Here is a 27,618-nt window from a genome sequence, read left to right as displayed (position 1 = left end):
TTACATGTTCTTATTTTTCTTTCCTTTTCTCTTCTTTATTTTCTTTTTTAAGGATTTGAATTAATATATGTAAAGTGCTTAACGCAGGAGCTGGCAGAGAAAGTGGATACTCAGTAAATAACAGCAATTGTTAATTGTAAAAAGCATGTCATTTAACTGGTAAAATCCCCCATTCTAAGCACCCTGTTAAGTAGTTGGTAATTCCTCACTTGAAAGAAATTAAAAAGAATTTTTGTCAGTTTTTTAAAATATTGTTTTATTGTGATAAAATATTCATAACATAAATTTCACTCTTTTAATATTTTTTAAGTGTACAATGCAGATTAATAAGAGAAATGCATACAAATTTATTAACGTGTACACGGGGAAAAATAAGGTGATTACCCAATATCCCATGAGGTCCAGATGCTTATACAGCGTTTTTTCAGAGAGGAGGGTGGAAGGCGGAATGTAGGTGATTCTGTTGAGGGGCAATAAATTATTATTAAGGAGAATGAATGGGTCAAGAAACAGAGAGTAATTCGTAAATGGTTCTCTTTGAAAATTTAATAAGCTGGAGAAATGGATTATTTTTTTGAAAGCGTCTGTTCAGGTGTGGTCATGTGTTGGTTTTCTTTTCTGCAATAGATAATGAGATAACAGGGAGGAGAAGGAAAAGTAATTGTTCTCTTTGGTGGGTCTGCAGGGTCTTCATGTAGATAAGGGAGAGGACTCTTCCAGTTTCTGTTGATCTTGAGAGACTTTAATTGAAAATACTCATACCAGGGAGCCATATTTTGGGGCCAAGTTCCCTGCACTCCTTCAATCCTCCTTTTTGGAACTTCCCTAGAAGTTTCACATATCAACAGCTGAATCAGTGATTATGGAGAGATTTGGGTTAGAGGAAAAGAAGGCAAAGAAGGGGAAAAAACAAATTGGGATGAGCAGAAAAGAAAAATAAATAAATATATTGTCCCATATCTTCTTGAATCAGTCTCTTAGTCCTAAGAGTAGAAGCATTCGGTCAAACAGCTGTGTCCATTCTAGGAGGTGGCACTACAGAGAGGCTGGGCTTCTACAGCTGATGCAGGCAAGCCGGTCTTTAATAAGAGGCGTTTCTATGGAAACAAAAGAAAAACGAAGGTTTTTCTTAATGTCTGGAATAGTCTATAATAAACTAGTTTTTCTAGAGTCTCAGAAGTATCTTCAGATTGTAGTGGCAATCTTACAGATTTTCCTGGATTATAGTTTGAATTACGTGTTCATGTGAACTTCCTGAGTAGCCCACACATCAGCAGGCACAAAGGCTGTGTACATGTGAGTTGTGCTGTGCTGACTCCTCCTGAAGTTTATATCAAGTTTTCTAACTTTAGTTTGCAGGGCTTCAAGAAAAGCAGGTTTAAATTCTAGTGATTCCAAGTGAGAAAAATGAGAGAAAAGTCCAAAAGCATTAGTTTGAAGACTTGCAGCCAAGAAAGAATTCAGGATTTAGTCCAAATTGTAGGAAACTAATAAAAACTCAAAAACAATGGGCAAGACTAGAATCTGATAACAGGCATACTGTACTTGTCTTCTGAAACGCAATTTTTCTCTCCCATTTCCCCATTTTTACCAAGGATAAATCATAATTATGCTTGACAACATATATCATGATATATCAAAATAATAACATATTCAGAAAAATATGACTAAAAAATTAAACTCCATTATTTATTTGACATTTGACAATGCTTCCCATATGATTTTAACATACCAAATAAGCTAAGTATATCTTTCTTAGATTTCTAGAGTTTACTTTTGGAAAAGATTTAATTTCAGAAATTGAAATTTGACTTTGGGTAGTATATCAAATATTAAAGGTTTATAACACTTGATCAAGTTAGGATCACAGTTCACTGTAAATAATAGTCATTCATTTAACCAAAGTGATAATTCAAAAATTTCAAACAACCTTTACTCTTTGAGAGAGAAGACTCAGTTATCTAAATTATCAAAAGACCTAAACAATCAAAAGACCTAATAAAGATCTTTTTTTGAGTTTACTCAAAAGTTGAACAAAAGCCTTTCACTATCCTTATTAATACCACATGAAAATCTTGTTCAAAAGAGGAAAGCATATTCTACATTTGTCAGTATATTATTAATGCTAAAGCTAAGTTTAATAAAGACTTATAAATAAATCCATCCAGTCTCAATCAGCTTTGACCATACAAAATAAGCTTTCCATAAACCTCTTATAATCTTTTATAATTTTCTATTAAAATTATAGGGAAAACCCTATTGTTCAAACATGGGAGCCAGGACTCTGGCCTTGCATTAGTGTGCTTTTCATATTAATGCTGAATCTTTAGAAAAACTTAAAATAATTCCCGTATAATTTTAGCCAACTTGATCGCACACAAAATTCTTTTTGCAAGATTTATCTTTCACAAACCTCCAGTTTTGTCCTATACTTTCTCTTTTTGTATTGGGTTTCTATAAAAATGTGATTTTCTCTCTTCCTTATTGTTTTGACCACAAAGTCCTCAGTCATGTAAAATAAAAAAATCACTTTCTCTTTTCAACTTTCTTTACATCTTACTTCCTTGATATGCTCTATAATAGAGGTTTTTCCTATATCAAGTAGTTTTAATTATACATATTAGCTATAACATTGACTCTTAGTGCTGCAGGTAGTTACACAGGCATGAGTGGGGCAGGAAAGGGCTCCCCACCCACTAGGAACATTAGGTGCTGGTTTGGCAATTATCACATTGTCTCTCTAAAAGTGATAAATAAAATAAAATAAATAAAACAAAAGTGATAAAAAGCACCAGAGAGAGGCCATTTCCTGATGGTCAAGTCTGTTTCACTAAAATGTTATTTAACTGAATGCAGGCGCCAGGGAGAAGCAAATTCCTGGACATCTACATTAAGAGGCAAAATGGTGAAGTATGACCTTCTGGGGCAGCACCACAGGAAAAGGGAGGAAAGTCTCAGATGGGAATGCATACAACTTCCTGAACACACTGCGCATGCTCACCTCCCAAGGGTAAGGAGGGCACTGCGTATGTGGGCAGCTCCCCCTAAGGGAAGGATCATGGCAAAGAGGCCAACCTATAAAGTCTTAGGGTCCAGGTTAAACACCACTCTTGACCTTTGGTGCCCACTTAGGTCTCTTCCAAGTGAACCTTCTTTTCTCTCCTGTTCTAACACCTTTCTAAATAATCTTCCACTCCTGCTCTGAAACTTGCCTCAGTCTCTTTCTGCTGTATGCCCCTTAGTTGAATTATTTCTTCTGAGGAGGCAAAAACTGAGATTGCTGCAGACCTGTATGGATTCACCACTGGTAACTTGGACACCTTCCACTGGTATCATTAGTAACCCTAATTTCCAGTGAAAAAGCTAAAAAGTAAATTTTGAACTCTTATACCAGTACTTGTAGATGAAAACTATTTCATAACTTTTCCTTATTAACAGATCTAAATATATTTAGTTTTTCTATATCATATAAATGACTCAAGTATTTTATAATTACCTATTAATTTAACATAATATGACTGTTTCTGAAAAAGATTTTTGAAACTATGAAAATTTTGTTTATAAACTTTTATTCCGTTTATTTAATGTATTCATTCTTAAAAATTATGCTTGACTAGTTCATTAAACAAAGTCAGGCATCATCTCAAGTTATTTCTTTGTTAATCACTTCTGTAACCCATAATGTTAGGCAGTTATCATGTAAAAAATAGCTCTAAAGTTAAACACATGTTTATTTTGCTGATCAGAAGACACAGCTGTTTTCATTAAACCAATAATGTTAAACGAGTTATTTACTAATGTTTTCCAAGTCATGTGAACTAAAGGCATTTGAGTTAATTTCTATTTTTCTGCTAAAATATTTTATTTAAGCAGTTCCTTTTTCCTTAAGCCAATGAAATAGATATTTTATATATTTTGATAGTGAAATATCACATAAACATGACACATATAAACATACAGACATTCAGACACATGGATAAAAACAGGCTGTATAGCTTTATACAGTTTTTTATTTGTCAGTTTTTAAATAATTTTCTTCCCCCTTTAAACTATTAATCTCTTGATTACCTGTTCCATTGCTCTAGACAGTTGTTACTTAAGCAACCCTAAATTTACACCTTCAAAGGGATGACTCAGGTGAAAGTTTACATCTCCAAGTCACAGAACTTAGATCTAAACACCATTATTTGCTGAAACAAAAAGGACACGAATAAAGGCCCACTCAAAACAAGATTGTCAGGAAGGGTATCCTAAACAAAGGTAAGATTTGGTGTATAAACGTTAAGCCAATGTCTTTCTTACTGTAAAAGTTTCTAACGGCTCCTGTGCGGGGAGGTGCCCTTATAAATGGAGATTTCCTTAAAGATATACTTCTTCTATAAAGAGTGTCAAACTAGCCAGCTAAATGCCAGCAATCTAGTTAGATAGGGGGTCTTTCAACTTAGTTTATTTCTTGATTAGGTTACTGACTCAGGGTGGATCCCTTTAATGAATAGGGCAAAGAAAGTATTTGCAGTTTCCCTGGCCTAATATTTGAAATGTAAAAAGCAGCACAACTGGAAGGCAGTGCATCTAGGTCTTTAAAAATCAAGGACCCCACTTCTATATGGAGCTGTAGGACCCCCAAAAAAGGGAAGCACCACAGGACCAGGCTGTGCAATGTTTCTGCAGTACTCCTTGGTACAGACATTCCCCTGAGCCTGGTGGGTGACCTAGTGCCAAGCAGGCCTCTCTAGAGCAGCCTGTTCTCCACAGGAATCTTACTGCTTGATGGGGAGTGTTCCCACAGCCTCCAAGTGTTCAAATCTGCCTTTTAATCTGAACACACGAAGAAACAAGTTGCCCCCTGGAGGAGCAAATATTCATTACAACCACTGTCAGCTGCTTCCAAAACTGCAGCTTTGTCCAGTGACTTGTCAGCCATTGCACACACAAAAAGTCAAGTTCTCTCTTACAGTACAAAGTAATTCCTGGGACCCGCCCCAAAGCCAAAGAGATCAGGTAACTTATTGCAAAAGACAGAAGAGTTTTAGACCTGATAGGAACCTGCCCATAATTGTTTGTACTCCATGAGAAAAACAGAAAACTCTCAAAAGGGGGACTGCGTTTTTCTGTATTTTTCAAGTGGCGTCATAGTCATTTGAAGTCTCCCTTAGATTTCTTCATGTGGTATCAAAAACGGCAAAAAGATAGAGAACCAGAAGTGGAAGGAAATAGAACAATAAGTCTTAGAGGAGCCAAATTGAGGAGTCTTTTTTTTTTAAAGACTAAGTTTTTACATTTTTCTCAGCAAGAATTATGCCAGCAAGATAGAAACAGACAGGCCAAACATTCTTAAACAGAAGTTTTAGTTAACTGAAAAAATTCCCACAAACAAGATCCAAAAAAGGAAAAGAAAAAAATCTTTTTGTTATTTTTACTCAAAAACACTATACCTTAAATATCAGCTTTTATTTAAGCCAACTTCTGACCATAGAATTCTACATGAAATGTTATCAAATCTCTTATCATTAGAGTACAGCCACAATGAACATAAAGTAGGTCTCCCATTCAGTTTGTCTGGTATCAAAGCCAGCTTTTTTCTCCAACTGTGCATGCAAATGAATTATTTTAAACATTTCAAAGGATCCCCATATTGGCTAGTGCTGCTTAAAAACATCCTGGGTTGGGTGGGTCGACTTTCCTAGGTATTTATAAGATGAAGTCCCATAAATGTTATATACAAATTCAGCTGGTGTTTTAACAGGATTTGATCACAAATGAAAAACCAAGCCCCAATCTCAAACAATAGAAAACCTCTGCAATCTTAAAAAGCATACTATGTCAACTGAGACCACTGGTCCACATTGCCATTCCCATGACCTGAATTCCCAATCCTGAGACAAAGGTAGAAAAACCCAATCCTTCTGTCCTAAGGTAGAGGTGGAAAAAAGCCAGTTCTCTTCAGAGTTCTTTATTGGAACCTCCTGTCCAAAGACAGACCGAAGCCCTCAGTCTTAAAGGAAAAAGAGGTTTTGAAAACTGATCCAAATAACATCTAGACTTTCAACAAAAGAGTAGAAGCTTCAAATTCAAGAGAACTCACAAGTTCAATAGAACTTACCTGAAATACCTGTTGGAACTTCTGAAGGCAGAGAGAATGCGATGGGTTCCTGCTGGTGCCAAGCAGGGCTTTCAGAGAGAAACCCTGGAGGGTTGGGGGGAGTAGCTCTGGATCCTGCCAACTACACCACATATGTCGACCTAGAAGGAAGAAGCTGAGGCCAAATTAATATAAGCAGAGAATTTGGGGGCGGTGGGGGGCTAAGCTTCAGAATTGCAATCAGATCATAAATTCAGGTTGCCCTGAATGTACACACTGATTAGCAGTACTTGCAAGTGAATTTCTAAAGGAAAAAGAGAAGTTCCTGAGTTTTTTACCAATAATTTACATTAAAATAATGTAAGATTTGATTAGCTATACATTGTTTATTTGTATCACAAAATGACTTTAAACCATTGTCCTCCAGCATAAGTGGGGCTTGACTGAAGTCCCACACTCGGACTCTCTGGGCCTAATGGATTTTGCATCCCTCACATACCTCAGACTGCCCTGAGCTACTTTTCTTTTCTTAGAGCACACCATCTTTCAGGAACCTCCGCAGGTTTGGATGTTTGGAAGCTCTGCAGATCCAGCCCTTTGGGTTTTTATGGAAGCTTCATTATGTAGGCATGCTTGATTAGGTCATTGGCCATTGGTGATCAACTTAACTTCAGCCCTTCTCCCATCCCTGGAGGTTGGGGGATGGAGGGGAAAGTCCCAACCCTCAAATCATGCCTGAGTATTTCTGCTGACCAGCATCCCATCCTGAAGCTACCTGGGGGCTGCCAGACATCAGCCTACTCATTAGCATAAAAAGACACTCAACGTTTTGGAAGATTCCGAGGACTTAAGAAGTTGTAAGCCAGGAAAAGGGGAAAACAATAAAATGGTTGCTGAACTATTGGTTACTTTCTGAGAAATATGTTCTTAGGTGTAGGTAATTTCATTGTTGTTTGAACATCAGAGTATACTTACACAAACCTAGATGATATAGACTACTACACACCTACACTATGTGTGACGGCCTATTGCTCCTAGGCTACAAACCAGTGCAGCATCCTACTGTACTGAATACTGTCAGCAATTGTAACACAGTGATATTTGTGTATCTAAACATAGAAAGGGTACAGTAAAAATACTGTATAAAAGATTGAAAATGTACACCTGTATATGGCAATAATCTTATGGTACCACTGTTTTATACGCAGTCCATAATTGACTGAAACATCCCAGGCAGTACATGGCTGTATATTTTTCACAATGTCACAGCCCTATATCCAGATCTTGTCAGTTCAGGATAAACTCATTTATTTCCTAATGATAGTGGAATTTCTTCCTGTCAATTGTTGCCAAGATGGCAGATGCAAGACACAAAGGGTGGCCTCAGGGGACAGGACTAGGGATTGATTGTGTGGGGGTGGAGATGCAGTGCAGGAGGGAGGTGTCCAAGGACTCAACTTCTCCCTGGGTGATAGGAGGGCAGAAAGTGACCAGGAGTCCACAGGCATGCCCCAGCTGAGGCTCAGGTGAAAGGATTTCCCTGCAGACACTCAGTCTTCAGTGTTGTTTGGCTTGTTTGTTCTATGCCGTGCTTCCCTCTCAAGAACTTCAAGCCTTCAGGAATCTGGTCTTAGCAGGTTGAGGGACACTGGAGACAGACCAGCATGTCCATTTTAGGGACACAGTATAAGGGAAGGAGGCCCCTGGATGCCCTCCAGGATTGGCTCCAGGGGTGCTACATTCTTTCAAGGGGCACAGAAGATGTTGCTGGTGGCCTGCACCTCTGTTGCTGGTGCAGCAGGGGAGCGGCAGCATGGACACACTGCAGCATGCCTGAGATGGACTGGGAGCTGGAGTGTGCAGCCCCACCTCATGGAGCACCTTCAGAGGGCTGGGCTTAGCCCTGCTCCTGGAAACAAACAGAGCAGCTCTCCCAGACCTGTCCTGCTGTCTCTGACTTTTCCTCTCCTGATTTCCATCATTTAAAAAAGCATTCCTGAATATAAATACATGAATATACCATTTTGGGACATATTAATTTTGAACTATTCTAAATTACACATAAAGTAAAAGTTCCCTTCACTACTACTGTCCCCCGTTCTACTTCTAATTGTAGCTGTATCTTCAAAGGTTATCAGTTTGATGTCTGACTTCTTATATACATTTTTACATGTAAAAATCAGTAGTTAACATATTTAACATATTAGCATAACATATTATGTTAAACATCTTAACATATTTAGCATTGTATCATACATTGTCATCAAATTCCTTTTTTCACCTATGCCATAGAGATATTTCCAGATCAGAACATAGAGAGGTACCTAATCATCTTAAATGGCTGCACTGCAGTGCAAATACATCCCAATTCCATCTGCAGCCATCTCTGCTGGTGAACTGCCAAATGTTGCAAATGTTGGTGAACATTCGGAGCACTTCCTTTTTATTCTATCTTAAATGGTATTTCATGTATGTCTCTTTGAGCAGGTATGTAGTGTTTCTCTAAAACGGCCACCTAGAATTTAAAATGTCAGGATAAGAAATGTGCATCTAAAATTTAACTGATAATACCAAATTTATCTTCAAAATTTCTTGCCAATTGATACTCTCACCAATTGTATCCTTGCCACTGCCAATTTCTTTTTAATTTCTATAAGTCTCATGGGCAGAACAGCAGTCTGCCCTTGCTGTTATAATTTGCATTTCCTTGGTTTGCGGGAGACTGTGTCTTTTCATGTTTGTTGTCAATCTGGATTCCCTTTTCTCTGAATGCTCTACTCTCATCTCTTGTCCAGTTCGCAATTATTTGCTTTTTTATTGCTTTTGTCATATAAGACTTTACAATTTTGATGTCATCAAACTGATCAAATATTTCTTTAAAGCTGAGCATTCAGTGGACTCCTTTAATCTAAGCGATCTTATTTTTTCTTTGTTTTTAGAGACACTGCGTTATCACTGTCAAGGCAGCTTTGCAGAGAGCTCTACCATCAAAGCCGCCAGGAAGACAGACCTCCACAAGAACCCGGGAGGGCCAGCAGCATGGGGAGGGCCATGTGTAAAGAAAGAAGGCTTGAAGGTGGCCACACAAGGCCAGGGCTCCCCACAGGACGGCGGGAGGTGTGGCACTGAGAACAGACATGGCCCAGTGGGATGACATGGCAGACTTCCCACCTGCTTATAGTCCTGAGAAGCGACATGGCTGACTTAGGGAGTTTATTTTAGTTTGCTGTTGGGTGTCAGCTCCTCTAAGACACAAGCTGGTGCTGGCAAAGTAAAAGAAAGCTGGGCTTGCTTGAAAAGTGACTTGATTATATCAACATGTCTAATGTCTCTTGTCTGCTTCTCCTTTGTCTGAGAGATGGGGGAAAGCTGGGAGCAAAGCCAGTCTGTGTCACCTGCATTTGAGCAGCATGTGAGGCCTGCAGACATTTCTCCTGCCAGCTGTCCTTTGGGTGGCAGATGCGTTCCCCACATTGCAGTGTGGCATAGATGGGGGAGGCAGGGCTTTGAGCTCTCCCCTGTTTTCAACATACACATACTACACCTGCAAGGACTCACATTACAAGTACAGGTGAAGAAGAGGTGGGAAAGATTTAAGATGTGTGATTTACATGTGGAAATTATATGCATTTTAGAATACATCTATATCTTTACATTTCATGTTATATAGAGCATGCATAGCATGTGTATGTATAGCTATATGTCACAATACATACAGCAAATTGTGGAATCCAGGCAAAGATTCATTTCTGTTTGACTCCAAAGACTCCCCTATCTCCATGGTTTTCAATGGAGTGAAATTCTTAAGAATATAGACCCAGCCACTTACTGGCTGGAAGACCTCACTTTTGTTCTTGTCTCTCAGTTTCCTCATCTGTCAAGTTGGCAAAATAGGATAGTTATCTATTGTGAGGTGTAACTTTGTAATGCATACCAAGAGTTTATGGCCAGGTGCGTAGTCAGACTATTAATTTAGTGATTGTTAGTATTTTCCTCTCTGAGGCCCTCAGAAGATGAACTCAAATGGTTCTCAGCTTCCAGCTTGTCTTCCAGGATGCTTGGAGCCTCAGGATGGTTGGGGCCTGGGCTCCACCTCCTTCTGGCTGGGCTGTGTCCTCATGTGTACTCAGGGCAGGGCTCTGTGTTTGGGCAGTACGCGGGCTGGGTGCTGCTCTCTACCTGAGTTTCTGGACCGAGTTTCAAAATTGACAGGGGACGGTGGGCTCCTCTCTGGCAGAAAGACCAGAGGGTGGTGGAAGAAGGAAGTGAGGGAGAAGGGAACAGAGCATAGGTGGTCCCCACATCCCAAGGCAGGAGGCTGCCAAATGGCATGGGTTGTGCGTTGCTCGGCCCTGCCTGAAATTACAACCTCACCTCTTCACTGACCATTCCATCCACAGTCCTGCTGTGGGCAGAGGATCCAGAGCACCTCCCCACCCTCTACCCACCCCAGCCACCTAGAAAGGCAAGCCTGGGTCCCCAGCACCCTTGTCTTCAGGGGCTCCTCGTGGCTGACAAACCAGGCTGTTCTGGAGACTAGTGTCGTTTCTGAGAGGCCTCTGCTGGGCAGAGAGGAAGAAGGGCCATTAGAACCATAGAGAGTGAGCTGCAGCAGGGGCAGATCTGACTCCTGCTTTGACCATGTGGCTGAGGCCACTACTGGCAAAATCTGAGTAACCTCCTAATTGCTAAGCCCAGTGAGGCGCTTTTCTCTCTTCCTGTCTCTTGTTGGCAGCATGCCGTGCTGTTGACCGCTTCCATCTTTTCTTCCTGTCCTGATCTCCTCCCACCTCCCTCCCCATTCCACCTGGCTTTCCCTCTTTTCCAGATGTTTAGCCCTGCTACTCCAAAGTTTCCCCTATCTCATACAGATGCCACGTGGTCACCTTGCCTTCAGCCTGCGTGGCAGACGTGGCCCTGGCACACACTGTAAGAAGAGGTGCCATGTTTTAGATTACTTGACTTAGATCCAGAGAACCAGTCAAGGAACCTCATACCCCAGCCAAGCAGGGATCCCGGCAGTATGCCTGGGCCTCAGCTGAGGTGCTGTGTCTGCCAGCAGTGTGGGAGAGCCCTGGGGTTTCACTGTCCTCCTGACTTCGGCTCCTCGGTTGCATTTATTGATCATGGACCGATGCTCATGGAAGGAAATAGAGAAACAAATGCTCTCCCAGTCCAGGTAGCAGGTACAAAGCACAAACTGCAAAGCTTTAGGGTTTCTGCCGCTAGGTTCTTGGGAGGGGCAGCAAGCACACAAAAAAAAATTTTCAAGGAGTCTGCTGGCATTTGGGCTTGAGAAAATACACAGTTTCGCTGTTGCTTAACCAGTGCTGCATTGTCCAATAGAATGATCCCAGGACCTTCTCCAAGGATGTACTTTGCCAGGCCTTGGAAGCCCTGCCATTTTGCTCAACATGCTTTTGGTTATGTTTTTATGAGGCAGGCAGCATTCCACTCCTGTTGGTTCCAAAATCCACAGCTCAGTATGTTTTCCAGAAATCATTTTAATAAAAGACATGTGAAAAAAGTCAAACACCTCTTTAGCATGCGTACAATGAAATTAAAAAACAGTTACAAAAATACAAGCATTTGGTGGGTAAATCCACTATCAAGGGGCCAAAGGAAAATCCACACCCAGTTCCTGGGTGAGATATCAGCTTCCCTGAAGGGACAGCATGAATGCTACCTTCCAGAAAGTTTCCTTATAAAAAGGAAGCAAAGGATGCCAAGAAAACGACACAGCTTGGTTTAATTAAATAAGTTGAATGCATGTTTTCCTTCTGTCTTGGTAGCTAACTAGAGGTTTCTGGCCTGACTCACTCAATCCTACCACCCTTTACCCTTCTCCGTCTCTGTTCAGTCCTGAAATCCTGAAATTCTCTAAGGAAAATCCTCCATTACATGAGAGTCCCTGTATCGTGGTGGCCTCATCTGGACAAGTTTCTAAGTCTTGACATTGGATTCCTGAACTTCTGAAAAGGCCACTGTGAAATCCTCATATATACTATGAGTGGGGCTATAAACTGGCACAAACTTTATGGTGGAAGATGTCATCAGATCTGTTAAAATAAAATATACTTATAATCTTTCACCACGGTTTATGAATAATAATACAGAAATATGTTTGGGGTATATAAAGATGAACATACATGAAATATGTCACAGTCTTGTTTGCAAAAACCCAACTTTTCATTGAGAGGGAACTCGTTCAACAAATTATGCTACAACAGAGCACTGAAATCATATGGCATAATCTATGCAATAATACGCTGCCATTGAAAAGACTAAGATGGATCAATTATACAAATTAAATGGAAAGATGCCAGTTGGATCTTAAGTGAAAAACTGAATTTCCATGCAGCATATATAGTGAACATGATCTGCATAAAACATAGTACATGCATAGTTATGCAATTGGAAAAAGTGCACCTTAAATGCAGATGGTGGTTTTGGGAGCTGGGAAAGGGCATGGGGGGATCAGAGAGGACGTTCACCTCCCCAGGTGCTATAATGGCATGTGTCTCACTTCTGCTGCTGCTCATATGATTCATACAGGCATTGCTGTTCAGCACTGCTCAGCTGTTTCCATCAGGCCTGTGATCAAGTCCAGAAGAACCATTCTGTAGTCTTCACCTGCCTCATCACGTCCCTTTCCTGACGAAGTAAATAAATATGCTTCAATGGGGAGAGAGCAAAACTGAGGGGAAGGTAATAGGTTAACAAGAGAAGATAAGCCACTTGGGTGAATGATTCACATTTGTCTTTATAATATTTTGATTATTTTTGTAAGACTTATTACCACAAAGATTAAGCAATGCAAAAAATTTTTATTAATCATGAGTGGTTACCAGGGCACAACTGTCTGAAATCTTGGTCCTTGGAGGCCAAGGGTCTATGAAACCACTCCATTGTAATTTAGATGCAGATGGCATTGAGTATGCCCTTTTGAGACACCACAGACATGGAGGTGAGTCATGGCCAGCCTCAGGGAGCCCGGATGCAGGGGCAGGAGCCACGAGCAGAGCTTTTTCACAGAGGGGAACAGGAGCTGGCGGAAGCCCTGTCACAGTGGCAGCCATGAGCATCCCCAGAGCCTGGGAGCAGCAGAGCCCTCCCTCCTCCATGGGGGAGCCTACGACCTCCTGGCAGGCCTAGGTGCAGGCCACTGTGGTGGACGGGTGGGTTGGGGGTGTGCGGCAGAGCCTGGGGAGCCCAGCCAGTGGAGATATATGGTCTCTAGGCCCCTACCTCCTGTAGAATCTTTACCCTTCTATCTTCCCCAGCAACATAAAGGCTCCAGCTCTCAGCCCAGCCTCTGCATTGCAGGCTTCTGCTGCAGATGCCTCCCCACCAAACTTCAGGGAAACCTGAGCTCACATTCAATCCTTGCACTAGGACCCAGACCTCCCACTCCCTTTTGGCTCCACTTGCAGGTACACACACACCTGAGGGGTGAGGGTTATTTCACACTCTCTTCCCAATCATTTCATTTCCCTGTGAATTCCTCCATGGCCCTTTCCTGCCAGTCTTACTTAGGCACATCACCGGATATCCTCCGCGGTAACTGCAGTTTATGTGTAGGCTGAGGCTTTGGATCCTTACATGCCCGTGTTTTTGGTTAAACGTCACATTGATTAAATCAGCATTTCTCTGGGTGAAATGTATTCTCTACAATTTTCATGAGATAGGCCCTCTGCTTGGACAAAAAGCCAACAGTAAGAGATTTTAGGCCAATTTTTGCATTTCAACACTAGCTTGAATTCCAGCCTTAACACAAACTTTAATACTTACTTATTTTTTAGTATACTTTAAGTTCTGTGATACATGTGCAGAACATGCAAGTTTGTTACATAGGTATACACGTGCCACAGTGGTTTGCTGTACCCATCAACCCGTCATCTACATTAGGTATTTCTCCTAATGCAAATTGAATAATAATACCCACCCACTCCCTGACAGGCCCCAGTGTGTGAGGTTTCCCTCCCTGTGTCCATGTGTCCTCATTGTTCAACTCCCACTTATGACTGAGAACATGCGGTGTTTGGTTTTCTGTGCTTGTGATAGTTTGCTGAGAATGATGGCTTCCAGCTTCATCCACGTCCCTGCAAAGGACATGAACTCGGCCGGGCGCAGTGGTTCACGCCTGTAATCCCAGCACTTTGGGGGGCTGAGGCGGGTGGATCATGAGGTCAGGAAATTGAGACCATCCTGGCTAACACGGTGAAACCCCGTCTCTACTAAAAATACAAAACATTAGCCAGGCGTGGTGGCAGGCGCCTATAGTCCCAGCTACTGGGGAGGCTGAGGCAGGAGAATGGCGTGAACCTGGGAGGCGGAGCTTGCATTGAGCTGAGATAGCACCACTGCACTCCAGCCTGGGCAACAGTGCGAGACTGCGTCTCAAAAAAAAAAAAAAAAAAAAGGACATGAACTTATCCTTCTTTATGGCTGCGTAGTATTCCATGGTGTATATGTGCCACATTTTCTTTATCTAATCAATCATTGATGGGCATTTGTGTTGGCTTCAAGTCTTTGCTATTCTAAATAGTGCTGCAATAAACATACAAGTGCATATATCTTTATAGTAGAATGATTTATAATGCTTTGGTTATATACCCAATAATGGGATTGCTGGGTCAAATGGTATTTCTGGTTCTAGATCCTTGAGGAATTGCCACACTGTCTTCCACAATGGTCGAGCTAATTTACACTCCCACAAACAGTATAAAAGTGTTACTGTTTCTCCACATTCTCCCCAGCACCTGTCGTTTCCTGATTTTTTAATGATCGCCATTCTAACTGGTGTGAGATAGTATCTCATTGTGGTTTTGATCTGCGTTCCTCTAATGACCAGTGATGATGAGCTTTTTTTCATATGTTTGTTGACTGCATAAATATCTTCTTTTGAGAAGTGTCTGTTCATATCCTTTGCCCACTTTTTGATGGGGTTATTTTTTCTTGTAAATATGTTTAAGTTCCTTGTAGATTCTGGATATTAGCCCTTTGTCAGATGGATAGATTGCAAAAATTTTCTCCCATTCTGTAAGTTGCCTGTTCACTCTGATTAGAGTTTCTTTTGCTGTGTAGAAGCTCTTTAGTTTAATTAGATCCCGTTTGTCAATTTTGGCTTTTGTTGCCTTTGCTTTTAGTGTTTTCATCACGAAGTCTTTGCCCATACCTATGTCCTGAATGATATTGTCTAGGTTTTCTTCTGGGGTTTTTATAGTTTTAAGTCTTACATTTAAGTCTTTAATCCATCTTGAGTTAATTTTTGTATAAGGTGTATGGAAGGGGTCCTGCCTCAGTTTTCTGCATGTGGCTAGCCAGTTTTCCCAACACCATTTATTAAATAGGGAATCATTTCCCTATTGCTTGTTTTTGTCAGGTTTGTCGAAGATCAGATGGTTGTAGATATGTGGAGTTATTTCTGAGGCCTCTGCTCTCTTCCATTTGTCTATATCTCTGTTTTGGTACCAGTACTATGCTGTTTTGGTTACTGTAGCCTTGTAGTACAGTTTGAAGTCAGGTGGCACGATGCCTCCGGCTTTGTTCTTTTTGCTTAGGAATGTCTTGGCAATGCAGGCTCCTTTTTGGTTCCATGTGAAATTTAATGTAGTCTCTTCTAATTCTGTGAAGAAAGTCAATGGTAGCTTGATTGAGAGAGCATTGAATCTATAAATTACTTTGGGATGTATGGCCATTTTCAAGATATTGATTCTTCTTTTTTTTTTTTTTTCTTTTATTATTATTATTATTATTATACTTTAGGTTTTATGGTACATGTGCGCAATGTGCAGGTAACTTACATATGTATACATGTGCCATGCTGGTGCGCTGCACCCACCAACTCGTCATCTAGCATTAGGTATATCTCCCAATGCTATCCCTCCCCCCCCCCCCACCCCACAACAGTCCCCAGAGAGTGATGTTCCCCTTCCTGTGTCCATGTGTTCTCATTGTTCAATTCCCACCTATGAGTGAGAATATGCGGTGTTTGGTTTTTTGTTCTTGCGATAGTTTACTGAGAATGATGATTTCCAATTTCATCCATGTCCCTACAAAGGACGTGAACTCATCATTTTTTATGGCTGCATAGTATTCCATGGTGTATATGTGCCACATTTTCTTAATCCAGTCTATCATTGTTGGACATTTGGGTTGGTTCCAAGTCTTTGCTATTGTGAATAATGCGGCAATAAACATACGTGTGCACGTGTCTTTATAGCAGCATGATTTATAGTCCTTTGGGTATATACCCAGTAATGGGATGGCTGGGTCGAATGGAATTTCTAGTTCTAGATCCCTGAGGAATCGCCACACTGACTTCCACAAGGGTTGAACTAGTTTACAGTCCCACCAACAGTGTAAAAGTGTTCCTATTTCTCCACATCCTCTCCAGCACCTGTTGTTTCCTGACTTTTTAATGATTGCCATTCTAACTGGTGTGAGATGGTATCTCATTGTGGTTTTGATTTGCATTTCTCTGATGGCCAGTGATGGTGAGCATTTTTTCATGTGTTTTTTGGCTGCATAAATGTCTTCTTTTGAGAAGTGTCTGTTCATGTCCTTCGCCCACTTTTTGATGGGGTTGTTTGTTTTTTTCTTGTAAATTTGTTGGAGTTCATTGTAGATTCTGGATATTAGCCCTTTGTCAGATGAGTAGGTTGCGAAAATTTTCTCCCATTTTGTAGGTTGCCTGTTCACTCTGATGGTAGTTTCTTTTGCTGTGCAGAAGCTCTTGAGTTTAATTAGATCCCATTTGTCAATTTTGGCTTTTGTTGCCATTGCTTTTGGTGTTTTAGACATGAAGTCCTTGCCCATGCCTATGTCCTGAATGGTAATGCCTAGGTTTTCTTCTAGGGTTTTTATGGTTTTAGGTCTAACATTTAAGTCTTTAATCCATCTTGAATTGATTTTTGTATAAGGTGTAAGGAAGGGATCCAGTTTCAGCTTTCTACATATGGCTAGCCAGTTTTCCCAGCACCATTTATTAAATAGGGAATCCTTTCCCCATTTCTTGTTTTTGTCAGGTTTGTCAAAGATCAGATACTTGTAGATATGTGGCATTATTTCTGACGGCTCTGTTCTGTTCCATTGATCTATATCTCTGTTTTGGTACCAGTACCATGCTGTTTTGGTTACTGTAGCCACAGAAATACAAACTACCATCAGAGAATATTACAAACACCTCTATGCAAATAAACTAGAAAATCTAGAAGAAATGGATAAATTCCTCAACACATACACCCTCCCAAGACTAAACCAGGAAGAAGTTGAATCTCTGAATAGACCAATAACAGGAGCTGAAATTGTGGCAATAATCAATAGCTTACCAACCAAAAAAAGTCCAGGTCCAGATGGATTCACAGCCGAATTCTACCAGAGGTACAAGGAGGAGCTGGTACCCTTCCTTCTGAAACTATTCCAATCAATAGAAAAAGAGGGAATCCTCCCTAACTCATTTTATGAGGCCAGCATCATCCTGATACCAAAGCCTGGCAGAGACACAACCAAAAAAGAGAATTTTAGACCAATATCCTTGATGAACATTGATGCAAAAATCCTCAATAAAATACTGGCAAACAGAATCCAGCAGCACATCAAAAAGCTTATCCACCATGATCAAGTGGGCTTCATCCCTGGGATGCAAGGCTGGTTCAATATACGCAAATCAATAAATGTAATCCAGCATATAAACAGAACGAAAGACAAAAACCACATGATTATCTCAATAGATGCAGAAAAGGCCTTTGACAAAATTCAACAACCCTTCATGCTAAAAACTCTCAATAAATTAGGAATTGATGGGACGTATCTCAAAATAATAAGAGCTATTTATGACAAACCCACAGCCAATATCATACTGAATGGGCAAAAACTGGAAGCATTCCCTTTGAAAACTGGCACAAGACAGGGATGCCCTCTCTCACCACTTCTATTCAACATAGTGTTGGAAGTTCTGGCCAGGGCAATTAGGCAGGAGAAGGAAATCAAGGGTATTCAATTAGGAAAAGAGGAAGTCAAATTGTCCCTGTTTGCAGATGACATGATAGTATATCTAGAAAACCCCATTGTCTCAGCCCAAAATCTCCTTAAGCTGATAAGCAACTTCAGCAAAGTCTCAGGATACAAAATCAATGTGCAAAAATCACAAGCATTCTTATACATCAATAACAGACAAACAGAGAGCCAAATCATGAGTGAACTCCCATTCACAATTGCTTCAAAGAGAATAAAATACCTAGGAATCCAACTTACAAGGGATGTGAAAGACCTCTTCAAGGAGAACTACAAACCACTGCTCAAGGAAATAAAAGAGGATACAAACAAATGGAAGAACATTCCATGCTCATGGGTAGGAAGAATCAATATCATGAAAATGGCCATCCTTCCCAAGGTAATTTACAGATTCAATGCCATCCCCATCAAGCTACCAATGACTTTCTTCACAGAATTGGAAAAAACTACTTTAAAGTTCATATGGAACCAAAAAAGAGCCCGCATCGCCAAGTCAATCCTAAGCCAAAAGAACAAAGCTGGAGGCATCACACTACCTGACTTCAAACTATACTACAAGGCTACAGATATTGATTCTTCTTATCCATGAGCATGGAAGGTTTTTGCATTTGTTTGTGTCCTCACTTATTTCCTTTGGTAGTGGTTTGTAGTTCTCACTGAAGAGGTCCTTCACATCCCTTGTAAGTTGGATTCCTAGGTATTTTATTCTCTTTGTAGCAATTGTGAATGAGAGTTCACTCATAATTTGGCTTTCTGTTTGTCTATTATCGGTGTATAGGAATGCTTCTGATTTTTGCACTTTGATTTTGTATCTTGAGACTTTGCTGAAGTTGCTTAGTAGTTTAAGGAGACTTTGGGCTGAGACAATGGGGTTTTCTAAATATACAATCATGCCATCTGCAAACAGAGACAATTTGACTTCCTCTCTTCCTGTTTGAATGCCTTTATTTCTTTCTGTTGCCTGATTGGCCTGGCCAGAACTTCTAATACTATGTTGAATATGAGTGGTGAGAGAGGGCATCCTTGTCTTGTACTGGTTTTCAAGGGGAATGCTTCCAGCTTTTGCCCATTCAGTATGATATTGGTTGCGGGTTTGTCATCAATAGCTCTTATTATTTTGAGATATGTCCCATCAATACCTAATTTATTGAGAGTTTTTAGCATGAAGGGATGTTAAATTTTATCCAAGGCCTTTTCTTCATCTATTGAGATAATCATGTGGTTTTTGTCATTGGTTCTGTTTATGTGATGGATTATGTTTATTGATTTGTGTATGTCTCCCACTATTATTGTGTGGAAGCCTAAATCTGTTTGTAGGTCTCTAAGAACTTGCTTTATGAATCTGGGTGCTCTTGTATTGGGTGCATATATATTTAGGATAGTTAGCTCTTCTTGTTGCCTTGATCCCTTTACCATTATATAATGCCTTTCTTTGTCTCTTTTGATCTTTATTGGTTTAAAGTCTCCTTTATCAGAGACCAGGATCGCAACTCCTGCTTTTTTTTTTTGCTTTCCGTTTGCTTGTTAAATATTCCTTCATCCCTTTATTTTGAGCCTATATGTGTCTTTGCACGTGAGATGGGTGTCCTGAATACAGCACACTGGTGGGTCTTGACTCTTTATCCAATTTGCCAGTCTGTATCTTTTAGGTGGGGGCATTTGACCCATTTACATTTAAGGTTAAAATTGTTATGTGTCAATTCGATCATGTCATTATGATGTTAGCTGGTTATTTTGCCTGTTAGTTGATGCAGTTTCTTCATAGTGTCGATGGTCTTTACAATTTGGTATGTTTTTGCTGTGGCTAGTACCAGTTTTTCCTTTCCATATTTAGTGCTTCCTTCAGGAGCTCTTGTAAGGCAGGCCTAGTGGTGACAAAATCTCTCAGCATTTTCTTGTCTGTAAAGGGTTTTCTTTTTCCTTTACTTCTAAATCTTAGTTTGGCTGGATATGAAATTCTAGGTTGAAAATTCTTTTCTTTAAGAATGCACATGTACCCTAAAACTTAAAGTATAATAATAATAAAATTAAAAAAAAAAAGAATGTTGAATATTGGCCCCCACTCTGGCTTGTTGGGTTTCTGCAGAGAGATTCGCTGTTAACCTCATAGGCTTCCCTTTGTAGGTCACCTGACCTTTCTCTCTGGCTGCCCTTAACATTTTTTCTTTCATTTCAACCTTGGTGAATCTGACGATTATGTGTCTTGGGGTTGTTCTTCTCGAGGAGTACCTTTGTGGTTTTCTCTGTATTTCCTGAATTTGAATGGTGGCCTGTCTTACTAGGTTGGGGAAGTTCTCCTGGATAATATCCTGAAGAGTGTTCTCCAGCTTAGTTCCATTCTCCCCGTCACTTTCAGGTACACCAATCAAACGTAGTGGTCTTTTCACATAGTCCCATATTTCTTGGAGGCTTTGTTTGTTCCTTTTCTTTCTTTTTTCTCTAATCTTGTCTTCATGCTTTATTTCATTAAGTTGATCTTCAATGTCTGATATTCTTTCTTTGAGTTGATTGATTTGGCTATTGATACTTGTGTGTGCTTCACAAAGTTCTCGTGCTGTGTTTTTCAGCTCCATCAAGTCAATTATGTTCTTCTCTAAACTGGTTATTCCAGTTAGCAATTCCTCTAACCTTTTATCAAGGTCCTTAGCTTCCTTGCTTTGGGTTAGAACATGCTCCTTTAGCTTGGAGGAGTTTGTTATTACCCACCTTCTGAAGCCTATTTTTGTCAATTCGTCAAACTCATTCTCTGTCAAGTTTTCTTCCCTTGTTGGTGAGTTGTTATCCTTTGGAGCAGAAGAGGCATTCTGGTTTTTGGAATTTTTGGCCTTTTTGTGCTGGTTTTTCCTCATCTTCATGGATTTATCTAACTTTGTTCTTTGATGCTGGTGACCTTCAGATGGGGTTTTCGTGTGGACATTCTTTTTGTTGATGTTGATGCTATTCCTTTATGTTTGTCAGTTTTCCTTCTCACAGTCAGGTCCCTCTGCTGCAGGTCTACTGGAGTTTGCCAGAGGTCCCCTCCAGACCCTGTTTGCCTGGGTATCACCAGCAGAGGCTGCAGAACAGCAAAGATTACTGCCTGTTCCTTTCTCTGGAAGCTTTGTCCCAGAGGGGCACCTGCCAGATGCCAGCTGGAGCTCTCCTGTATGAGGTGTCTGTCGACCCCTTCTGGGAGATGTCTTCCAGTTAGGAGGCACAGGGTTCAGGGACACACTTGAGGAGGCAGTCTGTCCCTTAGCAGAGTTTGAGCGCTGTGCTGGGAGATCTGCTGCTGCCTTCAGAGCTGGCAGGAACATTTAAGTCTGCTGAAGTTGCACACACAGCTGCCCCTTCCTATTTATTTATTTTTTAGAGACTGGATCTTGTTGTCACCCAGGCTGGAATGCAGTGGCAGGTACAGAGCTCACTGCAGCCTCAACCTTCTGGAATGAAGCAATCCTCCCTCTTCAGCCTTCCGAATAGTTAGGACCAGAGGTGTGCATCACCACACTCAGCTATTGTTAAATTTATCTGGTAGAGATGGGGTCTCACTGTGTTGTCCAGGCACAACCTTTCTCTTTCCTCTTTCTAAAGGCATCCTGCAATGAGATACTATGTAGCCAGTAAAAGGAATGAAATACTTTTCCCACAGTAGCAGATGGAATGTTAATTTAAAAACAGTTGCACAACAGTATGCTTCCAAGGATCCTATGTCCTCCATCTCCTCCTGGGAGTGCATCTCTGGTGTCTTGGTTTCTAGGCCCTGGGTGTTGGGTCGTGGGGTAGCATCTCCAGGGAGGCCCTGCGGCTGTCTGGGCAGCTTGTGTGATGCTGGGCTGGGGTTGGTCTTCAGAGCTGGCCTGGGTGACTCCTTCTTGATTTTCTCATTCACTGGTTCGCACAGGTGCAATCAGGCAGTTGTCAGCCCATGCCCTTCCCAGGCCACGTTAAGTGCAGGTGGAATAGGCCATGGTGGGAAGGGGCTTTACTCATTGTATTAGTTCCTGCAGCTGCTGTAATAGATGGCCATAAACCCAGCAGCTTTATCAGGACTTTATTATCTTACAGGCCTGGAATTTAGAAGTCTGAAGTCAAGGTGTTGGCCTGGCTATGCTCTTGCCTGAGGCTCTAGGGAAAGGACTTCCCGGCCTCTTCCAGCTTCTGGCAGCTTCTGTGGTGTTCCTGGGCTGTGGCCATGTCTCTCCAAGGCCTTCTCTGTCTTCACAGGGCCTTGTCCCCTGTGCAAGTCTGGGTCAAAACTCCCTTGGCTTCCCTCTTATAGGATACATGGCATTTAGGGCCCTGGATGACCCAGGATACGTTCCTCCTCTCAAGGTCCTTAATTACATCTTTTGCTATATAAGGTAATATTCTCAGGTCTTGGGGTTTAGATGAGAATATAACTCTGCAGGGTTACTATTCACCCCACTACACCCCTTGATGTAACTGAGGACAGACATCAGATATTGGGTATTGGAGGAGTGTCAGAAACACAACCCACACAAACAATTGCCCTGAAACACACAAGTGCAGCAGTGAGTGGATGCCCAGGTAAGTTTTGTTTCTCTTTGCCATGTGCTAAGTCACCTGGACTGAATTACCCCATGCAACTCTGACCCCTGTGTGTGCCCGTTGGGCCAATTCAAGATCTGTTTGCTGGGTTTGTCCCCAGAGATTCCTCAAGCCAAAGATCCAGAGTAGTGTTTCAAGGAGTGTGTGGATATGAGGGTGCCAGAGTGTGAGAGTGAAAGGCCTGGGCTTGAGGCCTGGTTCAACCACTTACTAGGTAGGCCTCTGTCCTTGGACAAGACAATTTGCTGCTTGACTTTTTAATCTGTAAAGAAGACAAGAATAATCACTACCTTTTAGGATTGTTGTGAGGATTAAGTGGTAAAATGCGTGCACATTCTACCTTAACTCAGCACAACACCTCCAGGTGAGGATTCATGGCATGGCCCAGGAGAAGAGGGCTGCAGACCGGCTGCCTCCTCCTGACACCTGCTGTCCATGGAGCAGTCTGGGTCAAGTCTCAGCTCCCACTCAGTTTCCCAGCTCAGTTCAGGAAGTTCCAGGGATTCAGTGGGCACCTCCTATCTTCTTCTACCCAATCTGAGAAAGTGGCAAAAATTGGGAGTCTCTGTGCCGAAGGTGAGAAACTTGCCTCCAACAGAAGACAGATGGCCCATCATGCAAGATGATGTCTTTCCTGTGTTTCTTGTGTCTCTAGTACACAGACACCATGACCTACAGAAGAAGAGGCCAGAGCAGGGTGTTGCAGGGACATCAGCTCTCCATCTGCACCCAGATCTGAGGGTCAGTGCACTGAGCAGGAGCAGCTCCCTTTGGACTCAGATTGAGGGATCACAGGTGTTCAAGATCCTGGGTGGCACTTTAGGAGGCTGAGGCGGGCATATCACCTGAAGTCAGGAGTTTAAGACCAGCCTGGCCAACATGGCAAAACCCATCTCTACTATAATAAAAATACAAATTAGCCAGGTGTGGTGGCACACACCTATAGTCTCAGCTACTTGGGAGGCTGAAGCATGAGAATCACTTGAACCTGGGAGGCAGAGGTTGCAGTGAGCCAAGATTGTGCCACTGCACTCCAGTCTGGGAGACAGAGCAAGACACTGTCTCAAAAAGAAAGAAAAAAAAAGGTCCTGTGTGGGCCCTAACCCAAGTGCATTCCCTGTCCCCAAGCACTTTTGTCTTGGGACACTTGGCCATAAAACTTGCTACCCTCACCATCATCATTTTGAAAATACAACCATGTTAATAGACTCCATGGGAAATGCAGTCTAGGCAGCCTAAGAGGTAGCCCAGCTCCTTCTGACTCGCACCTCTGGCTCAGAGGCCTTCTGGGAGCGGACTCTTCCTTTCTACCACAACCTGCGTTTGCTCGTGTCCCCATCCATCCTGCTTCACGCAGGCCTCCAGCCAGAGCTAAGATGAAATGAAACCAACCTGACTGGTGTCAGTACACAAAACCTTTGGGGATTTTTACTAAATCCAGCTGGGATCTGTGGCTTATTTATGAACTCATAAGGCTCTTTCACTTCTCTGTCTTTTGCCAAATTGCTGACACATTCTTAAATTATCCAGTTTGTTTTTTCTCTTCTTCTCTCCTTCTTGGGAAGACAAAGTCGCAGCCATGTGGCCCTCCTCTGTTTATAACAGTGATGGCTCTCTGAGCCACTGTCACCCACCCAGACCACAGCTCTTAGGAACACAAAAGGCAGAACTTGAATAGGGGGAGTTAAATGTGTCTTCATTTCATCTATGTAGCCACGTAGAAGAAAATTTTGTGGGAATTAAAGAAATCCTGAGCCAGCATTTGTGCTTGTATCAGATGATCTCTCATGGACCAAGCAGAGACAGAAAACTCCCAGTTGCTTCAAACGCTGACATTATGGCAAATGTCGAAGACTGGTTAATCCAAGAGCCAAGAACTGTTTTATGGCTCAGAAGTGGAATGAAGCTTTGGTGACAGTGAGCTTTTCCTGTGAAAAGTGTCCCAAAAGATTTGCCTGTGGGTTATCTGAACTCCACCCATGTCCTCCTCCCCCACCCCATCTGGAAGATGCTTACTAACACGTCCCAAATTTAGCACTCCTGCAAGGCTCAGACTGGAGCTGATTAATGCATCATAACTTTCAAATTAAAGGCAGGAATGCTCCATCCTCCTCCTGTATCTACACAATTACTCTGTAGATTGCTTGCAAGGGGACATCAAAAGGGGAAAAAAAGCACCAACCTACGACATTGTAGCTGGGATTGTCACTTCCTAAAATAAAATGCTCATTTGCCTTACCTAAGTCCATTATCACCCTGTGCAAATTCTCTCTAGACGTTAGAATGATTAGCCATTGTTCATCTCCACACTGGGTGTATCAACATGGTCCCATTACACGCACTGTACAGCCTGTGTTGGTTTAAAGGAAGTCCACAAGTTCTTGAACACTCTTTTCAACAGGCAGACCCCTTCCCTGATGTGTGGGTGCCCTTAGTGACTAATTTCTGAAAACAGAGAAAAGACAGAAGTGATGGAGTGCAACTTCAGGGAATGAGTGTATTCATTTTCTGTTGCTGCATGATGAATTACCAGGAACTTATTCTAAACTTTGAAATGTATTATATCACAGTTCTCTAGATCACAGGTGCCGTATGGGTGGTCTTCTGCTCAGGGTCCTACAAGGCTTAAATCAAAGTGCTGTCCAGGACTGAGATCTCAGCTGAGGTCTGGGGCCCTCTGCCAAGCTTAACAGGGGCTAGGAACACTCTCAGCTCCTAGAGGCTGCTCTTGGGGTCTTGGCACCTGGACCCCTCCATAATATGACCCTTTGCTTCTTCAAGGTCAGCAGGAACTTCCTTGGCTTCAAATCCTTCTGATCCATTTTAAAGGATCCCCTGATTAGATCATGCCCACCTAGGATAATATTTCTGATTAACCCAAAGTCTACTGATCACGGATCTTGATTGTAATATTCCTTCTGCTGTATAATGTAACGTAATCATGGGAGTGAGATTGCACCATTTGTGTAAGTCCAGCTCACACTCAAGGGAAGGGGATTGCACAGGGTGTGTACACCAGGGGATGGAATGTAGGGAACCATCTCAGAAGTCATCAGGATCTCCTGCTCTGGAGAAAGCCAGCTGCCATAAAGTGAGGACACTCAAGCAGCCCTGTGGAGAAGTCTACATGGATGGAAGGAGGTCTCCTATTAGCAGTCAGCCAGAACCCAAGGCCTCCAGCCAACAGCCATGAGGGAAGCCATCCTGAGAGCAGGTCCTCCAGCCCCACTTGAGCCTGCAGATGATACAGCCCCAGCCGACATCCTCACTGCAACCTCTTGAGAAACCAGAGCCACAACCACCCAAGTGAGCTGCTCCCGGATTCCTGATCCTCAAAACCTGTGTGAGATAATCAATTTTCTCTGTTTGGAGATGCTATTTTCTAAGGCAACTGGTTGCACAACAATAAATAACTAATACACAGCCTTTATTCACTAAAAGAGTAATTAATAACCATGGGAAAATGGTGCATCGAAACACGAGAAGAGAAATCCCAGCAAAGGTGCCTTCTTCCCCTCTCTATCTTCACAGGCAGAGCTCAACTCTGGGCCTTGTCACACCCCCAGTTACGCTGTGGTCACCACTGGATCCCTTCCACCTCTGTAGGGGTGCTGAGCCATCCTCCTAAACCTCCAGTCTCAACCCAGTGCCCTGCTGCTTCATCCCAAGTTTCTCCCCAATGTTTTCCCTGGTTCAGACTCGTAACTTGTTCTACTCCAAGTGCCAAGCTCTCCAGCCTGAATGCCCTTCTCTGGACTCATTGCTTTTCTTGCAGTGGCCTTGTCCCTGCTTGTGCCTTCAAGCTGGGCTGTGAGCTGGGGCTGGCTTGAAGGCCACTCTCAGCCGCCAAGAGGGTGCAGCTGGGGCTTCTCCGCCCTGGGCTTAAGGCCATGGCTACAGTCAAGCCATTTCCCAGTAGGAAGCAAAGCACTTAAATCTGGGTTGTTTTCTTCTCAAGCTGCGAACTCAGCACTAGATGACAAATCGCAGCGCCCCCGCATCCTGCCTGCCTGGCCTCCCACGCCTCACCCACGTGGCAATCTCCAGATAGTGATGGGGATTCCCAAGGACGTGCAGGGGCCAGATGCCCACTTGTGCCCTGTGCCTGGGTGAGTGAGGTGTGCAGGGTGGGCCTCTGTTCTGCTGTCAGCCCAGCCAATGATGGCAAGGACAGAGGGTTCAAGGCTCCGACCCCCATTGTAAACAGGAGGCAGAGGAGCCGCCCACCTGAGCAGCAGCAGATCCATGCAAAGTGCCAGGTGGAGGTGAAACACAGCCAGGAACACGACTGTTGGTATTTCGGGTCAACTCACCTTGAGCTGGAGGGAGCAGTCAGCCTCCAAGAAGGCACGACGTGACACAGTCCAGACCCCTTGCCCGCCTCTGCTGGCCGTGAGCAATTGGCACTAAACACGGGATGCATCTGGATTTAATCTAATCTGAGCTCAATTACTTGACTCCGCTGATGGAAACCCGCCCAGGCTCCAGTGCTTCAGTGAAGAGGGCTCTGAGGTTGCCTGCTCACTGCAGCCTGGGGTCCTGTTCCTTCTGCCGGTGCAGGTGTGCAGCTCTGATACACAGCGCCTGATGGGACTGCAGGGACAACTCCAAGAGCAGGGTTCTCTAGCTCACTAGGCTTCCGCACTCATTGTTCGCCTGAACCCAGGGCACATGTGGGTGTGGGAGGGATGCAGGGGAGACCATGTCCCCAAGGCTTGGTGCCAAGATGGGGGCCTCAAGGCACACACACCTTGGTTGGTCCCTCCCTCATCACTGCTATGGAATAGGGCTTAGCCCACGCACCAGGAGAGGGGGAGACAGACCCCTAGAAGCCCTGGGAGAGACCCAAGTCCTGGCTCTGAGCCACCCTTTGCTCCCCACTTTCCTTCCCATCTGCGTTTGGGTTTCTGAGGCCAGCCTGTATCTCACAGTGGGAGCCATTCCTCTCACTGTACACAGACGCCCTG

At 42.7% G+C, this 27,618-nt stretch overlaps 1 long non-coding RNA gene across 1 annotated transcript; it reads right to left on the bottom strand.

The window, feature by feature from the left end:
* Positions 1-245: 245 nt before the first annotated feature.
* LOC134740152 (uncharacterized) lies at positions 246-27,059 on the bottom strand. The gene is made up of 3 exons (XR_010127413.1): positions 26,965-27,059; positions 6,104-6,243; positions 246-1,097 (listed from the first exon to the last, which is right to left on the bottom strand). It is a non-coding gene; the product is annotated as an uncharacterized LOC134740152 (long non-coding RNA).
* Between the last annotated feature and the right edge of the window lie 559 nt (positions 27,060-27,618).

This window comes from Pongo pygmaeus, chromosome 8, assembly GCF_028885625.2.
Source record: "Pongo pygmaeus isolate AG05252 chromosome 8, NHGRI_mPonPyg2-v2.0_pri, whole genome shotgun sequence".
NCBI classification, from domain to species: Eukaryota; Metazoa; Chordata; class Mammalia; order Primates; family Hominidae; genus Pongo; species Pongo pygmaeus.
This window is presented reverse-complemented; position numbering and strand designations above follow the sequence as displayed.